The sequence below is a fragment of the Protopterus annectens genome, chromosome 4.part0, assembly GCF_019279795.1.
Source record: "Protopterus annectens isolate FY-2018-M chromosome 4.part0, PAN1.0, whole genome shotgun sequence".
In the NCBI taxonomy this organism is placed as follows: Eukaryota; Metazoa; Chordata; order Ceratodontiformes; family Protopteridae; genus Protopterus; species Protopterus annectens.
This window is the reverse complement of record NC_056733.1, coordinates 798512044-798532381: the sequence shown is the minus strand read 5'-3', so window position 1 is coordinate 798532381 and position 20338 is coordinate 798512044. Positions and strand designations below refer to the sequence as shown.

General features: G+C 36.4%; 1 protein-coding gene across 2 annotated transcripts in view; it reads right to left on the bottom strand.

Moving 5' to 3' along the window:
• Positions 1–20338, bottom strand: part of ADGRD1 (adhesion G protein-coupled receptor D1) — a 2063662-nt gene that overhangs the window by 1115621 nt on the left and 927703 nt on the right. The gene's annotated exons all lie outside the window — the stretch shown is intronic.

Sequence of the window (20338 nt, the reverse complement as noted above, 5' to 3'; positions counted from 1 at the left end):
TGCTGCTCGTACCTCTCAAATGTCTATATTTTAGTAAGATGCCCACGATTTTGCTTCAAGTGTTTGTCCTGTCCCTCTGAACATTCTTATTTTCTGTTAATTACTCATGATTACAGTCAGCAATATCAGTCACTTTTAAACTTTTTATTATTAAACAAAAAAATGCATATTTATGTAAAATGTATTGCTCTGTTAACTTTTTATGTGAATTAGAGCAATATTTTACAATTGTTCCTGATTCTATCACATTCCCAAATTATTTTTGACATTGTCCAGAAGTCTTGACCATATAAATTGAGAGGTGCAGTGCTACCCAAAGCATTCAGATCTTAAATATTTCTATGGGAATTATTTCAGCAAACCAGAAACAGAGACCAGGAAGTTCATGTTGCTGCATTTGTTTAGCACCATTGTTGCCTTTATCAATGCTGTTTTCCTTGGAGGGGGCTAGAAAACTAACATGTGCTTGTTTGCAGTCTTAGAAGCTCAACATGTAGCAGACCAGCCTTTGGTCCAGATGACTGGGTTCTGTTCCCAAACCAGGTAATTGGATTAATTTTTCAATACTTACACAGCATGGCAGCATAAGATCCCTTAACACTTATCAAAAAAGAATGGGGGAATGTTCCCAAGTGTCCTGGGCAAATTACAACTAGTCATTATGAATACAACCTCAGGTCTCCCCTGAAAAAGAGGCCACTGGCCTAATGAGACTAACCAGGTCAACAAATAAATTATGGTTGCCACTATTAGTTCATTATATCTTTGTACTCTGTTCTAATGTATCAGAATGATTAAATGGGTATGGTTGTTATATTTCAATATGCCTGCTGCTGTAAAGTGATCTTGGACTTTTTCCCCACAGAATCTACTTCAAACCCTCTTTATATGAGCCACGATAGATTTAAGGAAATCTTTGTTTTTAACTTCCATGTGAATAGAATGTCAGTAGTGTTAGTCACAGGCATCTTGCACAGCTTCTAAAACCTCTTTTCATTTTCACTTTTTGCTTTAATTGCTTGATTTGTGTTCTAAGAGCAGCTCTTACCTCTTTAACAATAGTTTTAAATGCTTGACAACATAAACTAGCTAAACATCTGGAGTACAGAAATGTTGAGTATGCCTTTAAAATATGGATTGACTGCAAATTGTTCCCTCAAATATTAGGTAACAAAATACATCAGCTAGAATAATGGCATATTAGTAACCGTATAAAAGGCTGAAGCTGAACAACAGGAATTCAGGAAGTGAATTCCTTAATCAGAGGTTCACCATGAGTCAAAAAGATGAAGCTTTACCTGAACATCCAAGATTTGTATTGTAGAGTTCCAGAGGCCTACTCAGGCTTCATCTGGATAAGACCCATGAATAAACTTGGGTAAAGACCTATTTAGTTGTTGAGATGAGAAAGATGACAGGCAGGGCCTGAATCAAGGGCTTGTAATTTCCTTTATTGTTGCTTAACAATTGCAGATGACTGCAAACTAGGAGCCATAGTTAAGTCCCCAAATGATGCTGACATCCTACAGAAGGGCCTCGCTGAGACAGATGCCTGGTGTCAGAGCCATGGCCTCAAGCTCACTGCCAAAAAGTGCAGTGTCATCCCCTTTGGTAAACCCCTGTACTCATGAACTACCACATAGGCAGCAATTTACTTAACACTGAATGTGTGATAAGAGACCTTGGGACCCAGGTGGACAGTAGTCTCTCCTTTGATAGTCACATCGCCACAATAGTTAGGAAGTCCTTCTACGTGGCACACCTCATCATAAAAGAGTTTTCATCCAGGAAAAAAGAGGTCATTGTTGCCCTCTACTCGACACTCATTAGACCCATTATAGAGTACAATGCTCCTTTTGGAATGTACCTCACAAGACATCTTCAGCAGCTGGAAAGGCCACAGAAGTACCTCACAAAGAGGATTACTGGCCTCAAACAAATGATCTACACTGACCGTCTCAAAAAACTCCAGCTTTACTCCGTAGCATATCGCCTACTCCGAGGTGATCTCTGCCTAACATATAAAGCTATGTCAAACCTAGAGCTGTTGGACATGCTACACCTAAAGAAATCCCAATCCCTCCAAGCTACACACTCTAGGGACCTAAACCTTGTCACCACAATAAACAGGACATGCTGGAGAGATAGATTCCTGTCCCAGAGACTTCCCATACTCTGGAACAGTCTACCCATCTATGTCAAGCAAAGTTCCTCATTAGCACTCTTCAAGAAAAATCTTGATGAGTGGATGGGAAATAGGAAATACACCCCGTGGATCACATCTGTGTCTCTGCTCGACAGTGGCACAGGAACTTAAATTTCTAGGGTGGCGTAAGCCAGGGAACCTTGTTGGCTAGGCTTACATAGGCCCTTGGGCCGATAGCCTAGTACCTACCTATGAACCTATGAACTGAGAATAAGACCATGATGGCTTACAGCACAGCTTGTTTTGCTGAAGGGATTGTATGAAATTGGAATTCATTGTGAAGGTAACCAAGGTACTGTTTCTGTTGTTTGCTGAAAGCCAAGTGGGCTGTAATTCCTGTTGTTTTTCCATTTGAATTTACTAAATAAAGTTGTGTTTTCATATAAGAGTTTGGGTCCAGTGTCCTTCAGACATATAAAACAAAAATCAGCACCTTCACTAGTGATCATTTTGAAGACGTTTGCGCATTTATCACAGTTTTGGCAAGTTATATTCTCAGCATTTAAGGGACTTTTGGAATTAAATTTTATGGTAAGAGTATTGTGAGAGGCAGCAGTTCATGAACTGACTTAAAATTAATTTTAAGCAAAACATGCACAGATTTCCACTATGATGAGTGAGAGTTTGCAGTACCCAAATGCATACCTAGTTTGTATGCATTTCATTGCCTGTAATGTTTAGAGGCCTAAAAAGTTACTGTGCATTGCTTAGCCTGCACTCAAGATGAAAATACATACATATAGTTGTGCATTGGTCTAGTAACCTGCATGACTGATACATGCTGATGAGTGGAATTAACAAACTGTTAGAGAATATTGAGGTTTGGCACTAAATATTTCTACGCTTTGATATAAACGTCTTTAGACTCCGCCATCCATTTTATTTCGTTTTATTACCTACTATTTTCTTCTTTGCTCTTTTATCAAATGCTTTATTTCTCTTCTTGGCTGCACTGACCATCTTTTTTATTAGTTTGAGGATTTTTCTGTTTTTCCTTCTTCCTGCTACATTAATTACTAGTATTCCTAGGCTTCTTGAATTTCCTTATTTCCTAAATTTGTAACCATTTCCTAAGCTATGATGAGGTCTCATTTGAAAAGTATATATTTCTCTGAAAAAAGCTCCTTCTTTTTCTTCTGTCACAATAGTTTTTACATTTAACTGATTATTATTGTTCCACAGCACCATCATGCCTGTTTCCTGTAGTTTTTCAGAGGCTCTGTCAACTTCTCATAGAATCCTGTGATCCATAGTCCTTCCTTTCGACTAGCTGATTCTATGCACAACTCAGTGGTGAGCCATTTTGTGTTTATTACTTGCTTGCAAATGGCCTCCCAGTTCCAAATGTGAGATCAAAAATACCAGGCCCAGGATTACTTTTTTCTTCAGCAAGCCCTGGCAGTGCAGAGTGATAAAGCCCTGGCTACAGGCCAATTGACCAGAGTTTGGTTAGAATTTGTAACACTTGATGAAATTGCCAGAGAAAGATGGGTATAATGATCTGGGGGGGGGGGGTAGGACAGAACAGGCTGCTGCATTCCCTTGGAAGAGATGCAATTCAACTGCGCATCCCATAGGCAGGCTTTTTGCTTACAGAACTTACTGCTTGGTGGTAACCTTTGCAGCAAGCATAAAGCAGCGTGCACCAGAAATGTGAGCCCATATAGTGATAGAGGTAACATACGCACAAACACAGCCCTAATCACAGGCAGGATTAGGCCACATATAAAACACGTCCTTGTAACCAGAATGCTGGTAAGAACACAAGATATGTAACGGTTGCCTGACTGATCCCCTCCCCCAGGAAACTGTCAGGTCAGCACTGACCAATCATTCCAAATGGACTGGGGAACTGATGAGCATTTCTGATGGTGATGGGCTCCAATCCAGTATGACATGATCCAATACAAAAAAGTAATATTTTCGAAAATTAGAACTCAGCATGGAATTGAAAATGTGCCTTAATGCTGGCCAAAGTCCTGATTTGAAAAGTATAAGCATTTAGAGTGTAGTAAAACTGAGAAGTACCAACTTGTGCAACAAAAGCTTCACTTTAAACTGTTATTGGTGTTAGTGTTTTAAATAAGTACAATCTGTGATTGGCCAGTCACTACCTTGTGACATTTTAAGTAGGTGTTTCAAAACTTTGTTAATAGTCCCTTCATTATTCTGATAAAGACTCTTGATAGTCTAGGATTAAAGTATTAAATTATTATTTGTTTCTGTGGCTGTTCCTTCAGAGTTTGCTTTTATGCATTTTTCAGTTTTGGCTTAAACTGCCAGGATGAAGCAGTATTTAGGTTTTGTTCTGATAAGAATATATTTGAATTGCATCTCTACTTCAAACAGAATTTGTTCATCAGCATCTCCAGTGCGTTTCCTACCCAACTAAAAGACTGTAAATTATAATAGTTAAAAAGCATCTGCATGCACTTTTATTGTACTCAGTACTGTTGGCCCAATATTGCAATTATCAACAAAAGCTAATATGATTACATGACACAATATCACTGCAGACACAGATGGCTTTAAGAGAGAACCGTGTTCAAGGCAGGTATGAGGAAGTTTTATTTCATGGATGGTTTGGAAGACGAGTGGAACTAACCACCAAAGGAAGCAATGGAGTGTAGAACAACACCAGTTTTCAAAGCAGCATGGAATAGGTGGAAGAAATGAAAGAAAAGGTAAAGGTGATAGTTAATAAGATCTAGGTCAAGTAAACTGCTAAATGGATCTAAATTAAGTCTTGCACTACAGATACTATTCTGTATTCATATATAATCTCTTCTGGAAAATCACAGTAATGTAGTACTTTTACCTTTTGGCTTCTTAGTCCTGTTTTTGATTACTTAGTAGCAGCTGTTTAATTTAAGATATTTGCACATGTATTTGCATAGCTTGTTGCTGTCATGCCTAGACATTCCTAGCTCTTTCAACAGTTTGCTTTTCCACTTTCAAAGAGTCAGGGATGCAAACATGGGGGATTTAAATATTCCTTAGGTTTTTCACAGGAACATCAGCTTCCTTCTGCTACACAGGAAATGCTGTTATCTTGTCAAAGACTAAAATCAAGCAAGTAAAACTGGCTACAGAAAAGATAAGCAAGTGTGGGTTGGGTGATGAATAGTCTGTAAGTTCTATCATGTTTGCAGGCAAGGCCAAAAGATGTTTGGGAACATTTCTCAGCCTTTGATGTCACTGATGTGAGCAGATACCCCTACTGCCAGTAGCATACCTAAATTCTTGAGAAACTTAATTGCTGGCTACAACCCAAATATAGCTAGCCTAGAAGGGTAAAATGGAGAAAACTGCCATAATTAGTTCTCGATAAACATAAAGCTTTTCAATTAAAGAATACATGCAGCATACAGCTATTAAGATAAGTGCAACAATTTCAGGATAGCTGTTTGCCTGCAGTTCAGACATGCTGCAATTCTATGCATCATTATTACATCATCCCCCTCTGCAAGTTGCAGCTTGATCAGTGTATCAGACGACCCCAAAGAATCCAATGAATACTGATCCACAACTTTGTGAATGTTTAATATTTTCTCTCCAAAAATGCACAGTACATTTATTTTCAGGATAATTGTCATTTTTTCACATCTAGGATAATTCCATTTTTCTACCCTAGCAGAATATTTTGCCTGTACAGTAAAAAAGAAATACTGGATCCATTACGAAAATATGTTATATTATTTATAACATAGCAGCATAAAAGTGAAGTTTTGACGTTTGGGAGTGATACTTGAGAAACTGCTATAGTTATGGTGAAATATTTTTTAGGGGAAAACAACATTTGAACTCTTGCAATTTATAATTCTTCCTTCAAAATAAACAATATACTACATTTAAGTAATTTTGTGAATGCAGCTTATAGTTAGGTCTGTTTTAAGATCTGGGCTAATATATGAACTGATAAATAATCTTATGAAATGAGAATGATCAAATATCACCCTGACAAAAAGGATTTATAAAAATAGGCTTCTCAACCAAAGATTGCTTTCACTTAACAGTAAAAAATACATTTTGTTTGATCAGAATAGTACAGCACAACATCAGCTTGCTGTATTGCACTGCCTTCTTAAGGTGTTCTTCACTGGCACGTCCTGGAGTGTGGTATTTTCTAAATCCACTGTAGTAGAAGAATTTTGTTTTCCCTTAGTATTATAATTTAATAAGCTTGGAGTTATTTACTTAAGCCAGTGGGTACAAATGGGATGTGGGATGGGTTCCCTTAGCCAACAGACAATACAGTTCTGTAGTTATTTTGGAGGTGGGCCTCAACTGAGAAAACCAATTTCACTGGATTCATTTCCATGAAGTGAGTTTTAATGAATCTTCTTTCAGTAAAACAAATAACAACTAACAATGTATTGCTTTTACTTTAAACGACATTTTCTCCTGCGATAACTATCACTGAACTTATTTATGAAGAAGTCAATTAAAAATATTACATTCAGCTTTTGCAGTAAAAAAATAATGAAACCATCCAAACTCAGAGTACTGAGTTTAATTAACAGCGTTGTAACTTTCGTCTACATTAAAAGCTTTCACACAAAACTTTCTGTAAAGTACCTTTTTATGATTGTTATGAGTATGAATACTGTCACTTCCATTGAAATTTAAATATTTATTTGTTTCAACTAAAGAAATCCTGACCTTTCTTTATAAAATCACTATTTCTGATAGATCTGATATTTCTTACTGAGCCACTTGTTTGGGGGGGTATACCAAAATACAACTCAAGAAAGTAATGCTACCCCGGCATAAAATAAAAAAGAAAGGAAAAAGAAAAATGCCTATAACATGGGACTCTCATAGATGCATTTAATAATAGTTTAGCACTTTCCTTTACCCTAGATATGAACGTCTTCAAAACAAAACATACATTAAACTCTACTGCATTTAAAAATACCCTCCCTAGGTCACATGGTCATAAATCATCTATCAATTAATTATTACTACAGACCTCATAATGTCAGTGTTTTCATTTTTTTTTTATTTTTGGTAAAAAACACAAATCAACATATAATCTGATGAAGGCATGTATTTAATGTGGAAATGTGAAATATTTTCCAAAAGTTAACCCTATAGGCATATTTTAGCACATGCCTTGATTATGACAAATTCAGGTTAAACTTTCATTGCACAATGAAAGTAAATGTTGTATTTATTATCTAGGCAAAATTAGTATTGTCAGGGTCTGATTAAAGACATGCTTGCTTACTTTGCTTACACTCTTCAACTTATACGTTTAACTCATCTAAACATTCCTTAAATGCACAACCACACTATGCAAACCCTGAACTTGCAAGTCTGGGGTCGTAGCTATATTTGTCTGTTTAAGTTTTCATAGAAAGGTAAGGGTATTTAGATCCCAACTCAACTCTTACATCTGATTAGGTTAACTTGTTTAAAATTACAATCAGAAAAGTTTTATCACACTTCTGACACAGAATGAACAGATGGAATTCTTATATTTTTATATACTCAGTGCTAGATTATAGGATCTATTTCTTTGAACCATGAACCTGATGTCTGTGTCAGGAGGACTACAACTGGAATGTTAATCAGAAACGGATTCTGTAAACTATGCAATTACTACCACATTAATCAGAAACTGATTCTACAAACTATGCAATTACTACCACATTACTCAGAAACAAATTCCCCAAAACTGTACAGTTACCACCACATTAATCAGAAACTAAATCTGTAAACAATACAATTATTGCCATGTTAATCAGAAACTGATTCTGTAAACTATGCAATTACTACCACGTTAATGAGAAACTGATTCTGTAAAGTATACATTTACTATTACATTAACCAGAAACTAATTCTATAAACTATACAATTACTATCACATTACTCAGAAACAAATTCTGTAAAGTATACAATTACTACCACATTAATCAGAAACCAAATCTGTAAACAATACAATTAGTACCACGTTAATCAGAAACTGATTCTGTTAACAATTCAATTACTACCCCATTAATGAGAAACGAATTATGTAAACTATACAATTACTACTCCATTACTCAGAAACAAATTCTGTAAACTATAGAATTACTACCATGTCAATCAGAAACCAAATCTGTAAACAGTACAATTACTACCACATTAATCAGAAACTGATTCTGTAAACAATACAATTAGAACCATGTTAATCAGAAACTGATTCTGTAAACTATGCAATTACTACCACATTAATGAGAAACTGATTATGTAAACTATGCAATTGCTACCACATTAATCAGAAAGTGATTCTGTAAACCATATAGTTCCAACCACATTAATTAGAAACTGATTCTGTAAACTACTATCACATTAATCAAAAGCCAATTCAGTAAACTATACAATTATCACCTCATTAATCAGAAACTGATTCTGTGAACTATTTATACAATTGCTACCACATTAGTCAAATTTATTGCTGCAAACTATACAATTGCTATCACATTATTCAAATATGTTTCTATAAACTGTACAATTACTACCATTTTAATTTGATCTATTTCTATAAACTATACAATTAATACCACGTTAGTCAGAAATTGCTTAAGAAAACTTTGCAATTACTACCGTGTTAATCAAAAACTAATTCTGTAAACTATACAATTATTGCCATATTAATCAGAAAATTATTCTGTAAACTATATAATTATTATGACTTTACTTAAGGACTTTATCCTAAGTAAATTGGGGAAAGCTATGTTTGTTTTGACTGCCAATTAAACTTTAAAACAGGACTGAAGAAATAAACAGAACAATAAAAGTACAAGTCACCAAGAAACAATATAGTCTTTAGTGGTAGTTTAGTGTAATGTATATGCAGTTACTACTTAACTGTACTGATTTTCCATAAAATACACTTCAACATTTTTATGCAGCAAATTATCTAGTTGTTTGCTACACAAAATATGTTTTTTATCTCAAAATGACAAGAATTGTATTTATTTATTTTACTATTTGAGTACTGAATTAAGTGGAGTGGTCAGCAGACATTTTAGGGAAGTGTATTTTTCTTGAACAAAGTTTGAAGTAACTTGCCAAGGTAAGACAGAGAAAGAGAGACATTCTTTGGTGAGAAATATGTTTGAATATATCACTGAGTTTAGGGTTAATGCAAATTAACAAAGCCTTTAAAGGGGAAACAGATAAAGGAAGATAAACTTTCTTCAGAACCCATATGAATGTAAACTGCATGTGGATTACTGTGGACGCTATTTTTGTCAGTTATGAAGACTAGATTATTTGCTAGCATATAAATAACAGGACTTGTGGTTAAGCCATTGAGTGGGCAATAAAATGTTGTTATACATTAATACATGCATAACAAATTAAGGCAGGGGCAACCTATACTTTATCAGGCAACTTTTCAAGCCAGTTGAGATGTACAGATGATTTCAGAGACTAAAGAAGTTGTAGCTGAAGTACCATGCAGTATTCTGGATGTTTTTGTCCTTTGGAAGTTTCTCTCTCACTTTGTCCTGTCCATGTATACACAGATATCTATATCTATTATGTCTAGATCTATATCCAAATAGATCTAGATAGATACAGAGAAAGAAAGAGAGAGAGAGAGAGAGAGAGAGAGAGAGAGAGCTCTATCTATAACTCTCTATTTGTAGATAGGTAGACATAAATATAGATAAATAGGTATCTACATCTCTCTCTCTCTCTCTATATATATATATATATATATATATATATATATATAAACGTATATTAGATCCTCAGCAGCCCAAACAGAGACACCCCAAACAGCAAGACCACACACTGTTAAAATGGTAGAACAGCAAAATGGACAAAAACAAACATAAAACATGCTTTTTCACATAGAGGGCATCTTACCACATACAACTCCGATATCCTCCTGCTAATTATACATACCTACTCTAAGACTGCTCTACAGCATGCAAAGGGCAAAACCCCAGTCCCCAGTGTACAGTGATCTTGCACAACCAGCTATTGCTATCACTCGATATTAGCCATTTCAACAATGTGGCCTCACTGTTGTGAGCTCTGCTGGTGTGCATATTTAATAATTTATTTATTTTTTTTATTTATTTTACATTTGTTTTCCGGGCTAGTCCAACTGGATACATTTCCATTTTCAGCAGAGGCCTGGGGAGAAAAGCTCCACATTGAAGTTAATACAAAACAAATTACTTACATAAAGAAAATAAGTAGTTAGTAAAATACAAACAGAAACATGGTTCAGTCTAGATTATACTAATTGAGAATATATACTAGAAAGGACACTTACTCTAATTCTATTTACAGTACAAGACAGCGGAGTTCTATTTTAGTAAAACATTCATGAAGATATAATTGATTCAGTAAATATATACACATGAACAGTTCTATATTAATTAATATCAGAGGCTATTAACAAGGGAGTTTTAGAGATTAGCTTCTCAAGGGGAGTGAGTAGAGAGAGGTAAAACAAGGTATTAAAAAAGAGTAATTAGTAGAATCATAACATTAGTCGGGATTGATGCATGGGCATAACCAGAGTGTTTTAAGTTGTTGTTTGAGCTTTTGTTTAAAGAGGAAGGGTGAAGGAATAGAAGTAAGAGTAGCAGGTAGAAGATTCCAGTATTTACCTATGGTATGGGAGAATAGTGAGTCACCGGTGATGTTGTTAGACTTAGTTAACCTCACAAGAAGTTTGTTTGAGGAGTGTAATGAATTTAGATTAGAATAGGGAGAAATAAGGTCAGAAAGTATAGGGGTATTTTTTGGTTGGTAAAATATCCTATGAATAAAGGTAAGTTGGGAAAGTATCAGCATGTTTTTAAGTTCTAGCCAGTTTAGTTGATGTAGATGCTGACAGTGATGAGTTCTAAATGGGTTTCCAGTAGCAAACCTAGCAATGCTATTGTATGCATTTGCTAGTTTAGTGAGATTAGTTTTCTTTAGGTTGGTGTATATGGGTGAAGAATAAAGAAGAGTGGAAATAAGATGAGACAGACAAACAGCCATCCAATATCCTATCCAAACACATACTCATTTAAACATTACATGTACCCCCAACTATCTACTAGCCAAATACCATAGACTTATGCACATTAACTTCAACAATCCAAATATAAGGAGACTAAAATATCTAACCAGCTTCTCGTGCAAACCATCATTAGAACTAAAAACTCCAGCCCTTAGTGATGGTGACATCCACCCTAACCCAGGACCAACTAATGACTCCACTGACATAACTTATAATATTACAAGTTCTACCCTCCCAACACTAACCACTGTTTCCAATGCCTTACTTATAGGACATCTCAATATCCGAAGTATTAACAATAAGATTGCCCATCTCCCTGCCCTCCTTGATACTCACTCCTTTGACATCTTCTGTCTTACTGAAACTTGGCTGAAACCTGGTACTAAAGACAATGCAATAATTCCCCTTGGCTGTGACATATTGAGAATGGACCACATAAAATGCAAGGGTGGAGGAGTAGCACTTCTGTTTAAAAATGGACTAAAAATCTTCTCTCTACCTTATAACCCACTAAAAGATAGTAAGGCTGAAATCCTTATTTCTAAACTACAACTAAACCCTAATAAATCAATCTATATCATCTGTATCTACCTACCTCCTGGCAATAATAATACCACAATTGAGAATATCTTACATTGGGTATCTTCTACCTACCCACAAGAAACAATCATATTAGGAGACTTTAATTGTGACTGGTCTTCTGTCAATACAAATAATCCTTCCTCACATATTAATCTTCATGGTTTTACTCATACAATCAATAATCCCACAAGAATCAATAAACCCAACAACAAAGAAAGCATTTTAGATTGGATTCTTACTAACAAACAGCAACAAACATATACAGTAGGAACTTTGCTTGATAATGTAAGCGATCATACCTTAACTTACATCATAAGACAAAAGAGTGACATTAATTACACCCCTACCTATAGGATCTCACGTAGCAATAAACACTTTAACCCATTATTATTCCAAAATGAACTACAGGCCTGTAACTGGAATTTTCTAACAATCCTAACCCTTGAAGAAGCTATCAAATATTTCAATACCAAATTCCTATCAATCCTTGACCAACATGCTCCAAAACTATCTACCAGAGTTAAATCTAAACCTGCCCCCTGGCTGTCCAAAAAGACAAGACAAAAACTACTACTTAGGAATAAATCTTGGGCTAAATGGAGAACTACCAAAACTACCTCAGACCAACAAGCCTTTAGACAGTTAAGAAATAGTACTAAAAAAGCCATTTTTATAGATAAAAAGAACTACTACTGTAAACTACAGCAAACTCACCATGACAACCCCAAAAGGTTCTGGTCAACTATAAATTCACTCCTACACCCAGGCCACTCTAGTACACCTTCCCCTTTAGGGGCTGAAAAGAATACCTCACATCAAACTGCTAATGCCTTTAATTCCTTTTTCACTGACACCATCAATTCACTAGCTAGTCACCTCACAATAGACAAGTCTAACCTTCCCACATGCACATCTGCTAATCTCCCTACATTCCAACGACAACCCATCTCTACTACCTATATCCTAAAACCCATCCAAAAACTTAAACCTTGTACCCCATCTGCTGATCAGTTAACATCTGAATACCTTCAAAAAGCAGCTGAAGCAGTTGCCTATCCCATATCCATCCTTATAAACAGAACCATCAATGAAGGAACCATCCCTGCTATTTGGAAAATCTCCCACATAATCCATTTACATAAAGGAAGTAACTCCAATGAGTATTCTAACTACAGGCCTATAGCACTCTAATCTGAAAGGGAACCCCATATATATATATATATATATATATATATATATATATATATATATATATATATATATATATATATATGTATTATGTAATACACACACACACACACATATATATATATATATATATATATATATATATATATATTTATTTTATTTTTTATTTTTATTTTACATTTGTTGACCGGGCTAGTCCAGCTGGATTAATGTCCATTTTCAGTGGAGGCCGGGAGAAAAGCTCCTGAGGTTAAAAACAATATTGGAAATACATAAGAAGACATAGTACAAGTGTAATTATACAAAGGTAAAAAGGTAAAAAAAAGAACATAAAAATATTATAGATTTTAACTTATCAGAACAATCCTAGCAAAACAATATAATAAGGTATCAGATCATAAAGTATATAAAAGGTAGTTTTGAACCATGGTAGATAATACACAAATTTTTTTTTTTTTTTTTTTTTTTTTTTTTATGCTATAAAGAGTTATGTAATATTTACAATAAATAGGGGTAATATCTCAGTTGAAGTAGAAGATAAAATCCAAGTGGATAAGAAAAGATTATGATAGAGTTAAGGATGCCAACAGGCTAGTCTGGGTTGGTACAAGAGCAAAGCCAGAATTTGTTAAGATGTATTAAAAGTTGTTTTTTAAATAGTGGAAGAGTATGCAAAGAGGACAGATCAGATGGAAGATTATTCCATATTTTACCTACTGAGTTAGAAAAAAGGCAGTTGCCTGCAGAGTTCATAGTTTTGGTAATATTAACAAGTAATTTATCAGAGGAACGTAGTTGTTTCAGGTTGATATAGGGAGTCAAGAGTTTGGAAAGAGCTGGTGTTTTAGAAGGTTGGTATAGAATTTTGTGTGCAATTAAGAGTTGTTGAAAAATGAGCTTATTAGGGAGTTCCAGCCAGTGTAGTTGTTTTAGGTTTAGACAGTGGTGAGCTCTAAATTGTGATGTGGTGGCAAAGCGGGCAATATTGTGGTAAGATGTAGTAAGTTTCTTAAGGTTACTTTTAGATAGATTAGTGTAAATAGGAGATGCATACAAAAGGGTAGAAATAAGGTGTGTTTGGGCTAGGGTTATCCTAGTTTCAGGTGTGAGGAAGGACTTTATTCTGTAAAGGATCCAATCTTTTTATTAGGGGCTTTTATTGTGTTGTTGATGTGACAATCAAAGTTAAGATTATTATCAATAGTAACACCAAGAAGTTTAGTTGAGGAGTCAGGCGAAATTATGGTGTTGTCAGTTGCAGTAATACAGAAGTTTATCAAAGTAGATTTACGGGTAGGTGAAAAGAGTAATAATTTAGTTTTCTTGGGGTTAAGGAGTAGACAGCGATTGGAGAACCACTGTTCAACAGTTGAGAAGGCTGATTGTGTTTGAAACTGGAGTTCTGTTTGAGAAGAGGCAGTGCAAATTATAGTGGAATCATCTGCATATTGTATGCAGGTAGTATTAGGTATAGATGATTGAAGGTCATTAATAAAGATGGAAAATAAAAGTGGGCCTAGGATAGACCCTTGAGGTACTCCTAAAGAGATAGGGAGGAGAGCAGAGAGAGAATTTTTCCAGAGTACGGCTTGCTGACGATTTTCAAGATAGGAAGAAAACCAGGTTAGGGAAGAGGGCTCCAGGGCAAGAGATTTTAATGTGTGCAGAAGAAGTGTATGATTTACCATATCAAAGGCTTTTGATAGGTCTATGAAAAGAGAAGATGTAAGATTATTGTTATTACGGTTTAAGTTTATTGTGTTGGTGAAGGAGAGAAGAGCTGTGGTAGTACTGTGAGCAGGTCTGAAACCATGTTGAGTGTCTGCCAGAAGGCTATTATTGAGGAGATGGTTGAGTAGTTGTTTATGTATGCATTTTTCCATGATTTTAGCTAAGGGGGATAAAAGTGCTATGGGACGATAGTTAGAGAAGTCGTAAGATTTGCCTCCTTTATGGAGGGGAATGATATGTGATATCTTCCAGATTGCTGGGAAATTACTTTCTTTTATTGATCTGTTTAATAAGATAGAGACAGGGTAAGCAATGGCTTTTGCTGCTAGTTGCAGGAATTCAGCAGGAAGCTGATCAGCGGAAGGGGTGGTAGGTTTAAGTTTTTGGATAAGAGATTGTATATAGGAGGTAGATACTGGTTGTAGTTGAAGGGGAGGAATGGTATTTATTAAGGTATTTGGAGGTAGTTGAGAAGTATCAGGAGATAGTGGGTTGGCTAGAGTTTGTATTGAATTGGTGAAGAAGGAATTAAAGTTATTGGCTGTTAGTGTGGGATTATCAGGGTCAGAATCCTGAGGGTTGGGTGTAATTATTTGACCAGGGGTCAGCAGACTATTGATGCTGGACCAGAATTTTTTGGGTTCCTTTTTGGTAGTTTTTTGAAGTTGAAAGTAATAGTTCTTTTTGTCTGTAAGAATGGCTTTTTTTGTACTGTTTCTAAGCTCTCTAAACCTTTGGTGGTCTATTTGACTTTTGGTGGAGCACCATTTATGCCAAGATTTATTTCTGAGGGTGATTTTATGCTAAGTATTTGTGGTTAGCCAGGGAGCAGTTTTAGTTTTAGTTCTAATGGTTCGACTTGGGGCGTGTTGATTAAGTATTGCTAAGAATGTTGAGTTGAAGTGTTCCACTGCTTTGTTGAGTGGGAGATGTTTTAGAGGGGCCCAATGACATTGGAAAAGTTCAGCTTGAAACCGATCAGGGTTAAACTGTTTCTTTGAATGAAGAGTTCTAAAGGTTGTGGGTAAGGTTAAGTTGGTTTTGCTTCTAATTATATAGGTTAGTGAGTGGTCACTAAGGTCGTCAGGAAGAATACCTGTTTGGTAGGTTTGCAGGGGGGTATTAGTGAGAATCCAGTCTAAGGTAGAAGCTTTATTGTTTATTTTATTGGTTCTAGTGGGAGTATTGATAAGTTGTTTGAAGCCAAAGAAGTTGATATGTGAGGTAGGGTAAGCATTGTTACAGGAATGCCAATCTATATTAAAATCACCTAGGACTAGTGTTTCTTGTGGAAGTTTGATAGAGAGTTGGTAGAGTATATCTTCAAGGGTATTGATGTTATTTCCAGGGGGGAGATATGCACAGATGATGTTAATGGCTTTATTGGTATTGATTTGTATTTTAGAGCTAATTACTTCAGCATAATTATTTTGAGTAAGAGTTAGGTCTAGAGGAATCAGTTTAAGTTTTGCTTTATACAGAATGGCTACCCCACCTCCTTTCCTATTAGTGCAATCAAACCTAATAATGCTATAACCAGGTGGGGTAATTTCGATGTCTTTAATTGAGGGTTTTAACCAAGTTTCTGATAGGCATAAAATATCAAATTTCTCAGTTTCAAGAAGGGCATGGAGTTGAGTAATTTTGTTACAGATACTACGTACATTAAGATGGGCAATGGACAAAGAGTTTGAAGGTTTAGAGTAAGAGATAGATAAAGGTTTAGTTAGGTTTTGTTCTATGTTGGTTGTAATGTGATGTGGACCAGGATTGGGGTGAATATCACCATCTTGTAGTAAGTGGGGAAGAGAAGGATATATCTGTGGTTTAAGATTATGGTGAATGTCATTTGTTTTTTTGGTATAGGTTTTTCTGAACTTGCAGTGTACTAATCTGTGATATTTGGCTAGAAGGTAGATGGACTGAGAGGGTGAATGCAAATAGGATGAAGATAAAGGTGTTGTTAATGTGGAGGTACTTTTAGAGTGCAGTGGAGTAGAGAGAGTCTGAGAGTATTCGTAAGAAGTTATGATGTAGGAAGTTACAAGAGATGATAATAGTAAAAAGATGAGTAGTCTTAGTAATGCAGGTATAGATAGAGTAGGCATAGTGGTCTCAAAGGAGTTATGCAGAGAAGTAGGAGGAAGTGAGATGAAGTAAAGTTTAAAGAAAGAAATTAGAAATTAGAGAGGGTGGGGTAGGAGGTAAGGATATAATGTGGTAGGAATAGTGTTTAAGAAAGGGGAGGGGAAGTAATTATGAGAACAGAAGGTGTAATGAACTCAGAGAGTTGTGTAGAGATTTGATTGGATAGGAGGTTTAAAGGGGTGTGTTCCTATTAGAGATAAAGGTAGGACCCCTGGGGGTGGGTGGGAATTGGGGGTAGGGTGGGGAGCGGAGTGAGCCCGCAGGGCGAACGGAGCGGGAAGAGAAGAGGTCCAGGAGAAAAACAATCAGTGAAGTGCTCAGAAAGAAGGTAAGTAAGGCAAGGGGAAGTAAATATATTTGGTGTCAAGAGGTAGGAGCAAGTAGAAGCTAGAAGTATCAGAGCAAGTGGAAAGAGAAAACTGGAGCAGAAAGGGGCTAACAGTAGGTAAGATAGAGAGTTTGCTAGGTAGAGGAGGTTTCCAGAGGAAAAACCCTAATAGAAGGGGCCACCTAATTACCACAGGGGATATTTCAATACTTGCTGCTTACAAGGCTTATGATTTAAAGCGAGAGGCAAGTAGCTAGGGATATTATTGGCAAATATATGATCAGTTGGTTGAGAGGAGGAGGGGGGGTAGTTGCTGGCTGCTGGCAGTGCTGACCTTGGGTTGTACAACTTCACTGGGAAAGAAAAATACAAAAAGATTAAGACAAGCAGGAGCTCTAGGTCATACTTTCTATTACTTTTCCACATGTAGGCTCCACAAGGTGGGATAACTTTTGTTCCTTAAATTAGTTGAGGAGAATAGCAGGTTTGGATGGGATGCAAGAACCCAGACCTAAAGGTGGTCAGGAGGATTTTACTGTTTCTATTACTTTTCCACGTGTAGGCTCCACAAGGTGGGATAACTTTTGTTCCTTAAATTAGTTGAGGAGAATAGCAGGTTTGGATGGGATGCAAGTACCCAGACCTAAAGGTGGTCAGGAGGATTTTACTGTTTCTATTACTTTTCCACGTGTAGGCTCCACAAGGTGGGATAACTTTTGTTCCTTAAATTAGTTGAGGAGAATAGCAGGTTTGGATGGGATGCAAGAACCCAGACCTAAAGGTGGTCAGGAGGATTTTACTGTTTCTATTACTTTTCCACGTGTAGGCTCCACAAGGTGGGATAACTTTTGTTCCTTAAATTAGTTGAGGAGAATAGCAGGTTTGGATGGGATGCAAGAACCCAGACCTAAAGGTGGTCAGGAGGATTTTACTGAAGGAACGCCAAAGGTAGGAATGCACAGCAGCCAGGGAAATCTAATGTATATATATATATATATATATATATATGTATATGTATGTATATATGGGTCTACTTTACATGGCCGACTGTTCAGAAAGCCGACTTTCATATGGCCGAGACCATATGATCGACTTTTGAAAAGCCGACCATGTAAACTAAACACATAAAACACAACAAATACTTACCTTTAACTGTTAGCAGGGGGGCTATGCCCTCCTGCACCCCCCGTGGGGGGCTCCACCCCCCCACATCCCCCCCGTAACTTAAATATACCAACTCCGAGATTGCACTATGGTGTGGAAGAAGGAATTTTTCCTATTCCGCACTGTACTGAGATAGTGGTTCCCCATGGTTGGCTTTCTGAAAGTCAATCATATGGTCTCGGCCATATGAAAGTCGACTTTCTGAAAAGTCAACCATGTGAAGGGGACCCATATATATATTTATATATATATATATATATATATATATATATATATATATATATATGTGTAGGTATATGGGTCTACTTTTTCTTATTGAAAGCTCATGCTTTCAAGAAGGAAAAGTACGACCGCATTTATGCGAAAGTGCACTTAAGCGAAAGTGCACTTTCGCAACTACCAGTTCACCGAACTGGTAATATCAACAAAAAAAACAGTACAAAGGCATTTCTGCAGGGGAGCAAGCACCCCTGCACTACTTTTTATATCTATATATATATATATATATATATATACTAAGTCTGAGATTGCACTACAGTGGACAAATGGGTATATTCCCTTGTCCCCACCGTAGTGTGCTACGGTACTACAGTGTTTTTTGTTTTGTTAATATTACCGGTTCGGTGAACTGGTAGTTGTGAAAGTGCACTTTTGTTAAGGGCACTTTCGCATAAATGGGGTCATACTTTTCCTTTTCAAAAGCATGAGCTTTTGATAAAAAAAAAAGTAGACCCATACACACACACACACACACACACACACACACACACACACACACACACACACACACACACACACACACACACACACACACACACACACACACACACACACACACACACACACACACACACACACACACACACACACCACTTTAACTATTACTGGAGATACAGGCACCTGTAAGAAACAAAGGAGTTTATAACTGAATTTCTTAAAAGTCAGGATCCTTACCTTGTTAAAAAAGATTTAGATAACTCTGTAGCTCATGTTCACCTTAATTATGTATGCTAACCCTAACCATAATTCTAATCCTACTTCTGTCCCTATCCCAAACAAACATGTTATTAAAAACCCTTTCTATAACAGTATCACTACTCAGATGACACTTGAGCTCAGTCTTGTAGTGATGGTTTACTGATGTGGGGCTTTTTTTAGAGGGAGAAAAGTATTTAGTCTTTTGTGATTCACACTTATGAATCATTTAGTGTTTTGTGATTCTCTCTTTTTTGTTTTACCATTTGTGATACTCTCTTTTGAGTATTTTACCTTTTATGATACACTCATAAACATTTAGGTGTCTAGCTATATGATTCCCTTACGTTTGATTGCACTTATTTAATATCGAACAAAACACACAGAGAAAAGTAAGATCAAAGATATGTGAGTCCAAATAACCTAAATATCGAACTTGAGAAACTTCCTTTCCTGATCCAATTTGTGTGAATAGTGGCAGTGCTACCTCAGTAATGTGTGCTAACCCTAATGCTACCCCAGTCCCAACCCTAACCCTACTCCGTACCTTAAAAACCCCTCTTGTAACACTGCCAGTACACAAGCCACACTCATACACATCAGCATGTATTAACACTCAGTACAAAAATGAAATCTATTCATTTACCTAACTCTGACCCTAACTATAAAATACACACACTGGCATGCAAACACACAGTACCTATACCCTTACCTAAACTGTACCCTAACCCTAACTCACACACACACACACACTCACACACACACACACACACACACACAAACACACACACACACACACACACACACACACACACACACACACACACACACACACACACACACACACACACACACACACACACACACAGTCTAACACTCTCTGAATCCCCACTCACCTGTTTCAAAGAAACAGCATTTTGAAATATTGGACATTCAACTATCTAAGCATTAGGCACTCTCAGCAACCCCTAGCATTTGTCATCCAAAGCAACATTTG